Genomic DNA, 2,628 nt, shown 5'->3' on the forward strand with positions numbered 1-2,628 from the left:
CTGACCTTAAGGTTCGCAGCCCGATTCGTAACCACTACGCTAGGATAACCCCTATGTAATTCGTCTTCATTTCTATTGTTAAGGGAGTTTTAAAGGCCACCAAATTCCAAGTGACTTATCCTACTTCACTTTAATAGCAGCAACCAAAATTTCCTTACTTCTCCACATAATATCATGGAGCCATTGTGTGTGTGTGGTTTTTTTCATGCTACTGTGTCTAGTATAGGAGCTCTGGTAGCGTAGTGGTTACGAATCAGGCTGCAAGCCGCAAGGTCAGCAGTTCAAAACTACCAGCAGTTCCGGGGTAGAAAGATGAGGCGGTCTGCTCCCGTAAAGATTTACAGCCTTGGAAACCCTGTGTAGGGTTGCTATGAGTCGGAACCGACTCCACGGTACATAACAACAACAACAACTGTGTCTAGTATCTCTATTGAAAAAAATATATTTTGTTCTTTATCTTGAAATGTGAGAAAATAAAGAACTAGGAAATTGAAAGCACAATGATGATTTCCAAAAGTATCAATTTCTTAGTGCTATGAAGTTGTGAACAGGTTAGGTCACAAGGCAAAGGGATATTAAGGTTACAGATAAAATTAAAACTGGTAATCAGCTGATGTTGAGATGAGAAGATTATTCTTGATTATCTTAGTTGGCCAATATAATCAGTAGTGTTCTTATAGAAAGAGAGAGAAAGGCAGAAGAGAGTTGGCTGACACACTGTGAAAAAGACTCATGCTGCCATTATTGACTTTGAAGTCAGAAAACTCCAAAAAACAAACCCACTGCCAATGAGTTGGTTCCAACTCATGGGACCCTGTTGGCATTCAAAATACTGGTGGCATAGCTTCCAGCATCACAGCAACATGCAAACTACCACAGTGTTACAAATTGACAGATAAGTGATGGAGTAACTTTATATATGAGTTCTGAAACTAAATCTTTAGAACGCAGATCCTTTCATCTTCCTCCTTTGGAGATACTTTTGGTGTGAACTGCCAGCCTTGCAGTAGTGCTCATCCTATAGCTCTGCCAGACAGAGGGAGAGAAAACAAGGAATCTAAGTGGCCTCTAGAAGATGGGAAAACAGATTCTTCCCTAATAGAGCCTCCACAAGGGCTGCAGCCCTGGGAACACTGGGATTTTAGCCCAGTCAGATCCAATTCAGACTTCTTACATCCAGGATTGTAAGAAAATAAATTTGTGTTTTTAAGCCATTGTTTCTGTTGTTCTTAAGTGCCATCGAATCAGTTCTGACTAATAGCTGACCTTGTGGTTCAAATCGACTTTGAGGTCGAGTGCTTATCCTATGGTGTCACAACTGGACTCCAATAATTTTAAGCCATTAGTTTGGTGGCAATTTGGTACAGCAACAACAAGAAACTAATACACAGGTGAAAAGAAATAAGTGAAAAACTTCAAGAATAAGCAGCATAGCAGTCTTGGTCAAGTACAGAAAACAAATAAAACCTAGTATTTCGCCAATCTTTTATTATCTATAACTTCCTCATTTCAACCACAGATCCAGGTTTTCTTCTAGTGTCTCCACTGAGGATATCCTTCTCTGTATCTTGAGTTACAGATATGGACATTTCTTCCTGAATAACAGTCTACAGATATCTTGTTGTTGTTGGTAAGTGCCATTGAGTCAGTTCTGACTCATAGCGATGCTATGCACAACAGAACGAAACACTGGCAAGTCCTGGGCCAACCTCACAATTGTTTCCATGCGTGAGCCCATTGATGCTGCCATTTTTCCTCTGTATAGGGTTTTAAATCTTTGATGGAGCAGACAGTCTCATTTCTCTCCCACATTTGTTGTTGTTAAATGCTGTCGAGTCGGATCTGTATAGGGTTTCCAAGGAGCAGCTGGTGAGCTTGAACCACTGACCTTGCAGTTCAAACGACTTTGCAGTCTGACGCATTAGACCACAGTGCCACACCAGGATTCTCCAGTCTCCCACATAGATATCTTACAACATACTATATAAATTCCAACTCTCTGTTTTCTGTGTCTGAGGCTGTAAAATCTTTAAGGGAGTGGAAAGCCTTATCTTTCTCATGGGTAGCAGTCCTGTGCTTTTATTACAGCGGCAAAAGCTTTCTTTATTAATTTGTTGCTAGAATCTACCAACTGTTCTGTAGGAGAAAGAGAAAGCTTTCTGCTCCTGTAAAGATTGATAGTCTCAGTGCTGTAGGATAAGCACTGGATAGCTAACCTTACTCATGGTTGCTGATTCATGTCCACCAATTGATCCTTGGAAACCCTATACAGGGTTGCTATGAGTCAGAACAAACTCTGTAGCATTTAACAACAACAAATGAATAAACGAGCCCTTTTGGCCTGGTGTGGCTTTGTAGCATAAGCACTGGACTGCCAACTGAAAGGTTAGCCATTCAAACCCACCAGCTGCTCCTTTGGAAACCCTGTACAAGGTTGTTATGTGATGGAATCAAATCAATGACACTTAACAACAACAAATATAGGTTTGTTGTTGTTAAGTGTCATTGAATTGATACATACCTATACATATACAGTCATCATAAGGGGCAGCAACAATGGGCTAAAGTGTAACAACAATTTGTGAGGATGGCACAGGACCGGGAAATGTTTTGTTCTGCTGTGTGCAG

General features: G+C 40.7%; 1 protein-coding gene across 1 annotated transcript in view; it reads right to left on the reverse strand.

Moving 5' to 3' along the window:
* The window catches only part of LOC102829971 (probable ATP-dependent RNA helicase DDX60-like), a gene marked incomplete at its 5' end in the record, with an annotated part of 180,523 nt that overhangs the window by 450 nt on the left and 177,445 nt on the right, over positions 1–2,628 (reverse strand). The window lies entirely within an intron of this gene.

The sequence above is a fragment of the Chrysochloris asiatica genome, unplaced genomic scaffold, assembly GCF_000296735.1.
Source record: "Chrysochloris asiatica unplaced genomic scaffold, ChrAsi1.0 scaffold00066, whole genome shotgun sequence".
Taxonomy (NCBI): domain Eukaryota; kingdom Metazoa; phylum Chordata; class Mammalia; order Afrosoricida; family Chrysochloridae; genus Chrysochloris; species Chrysochloris asiatica.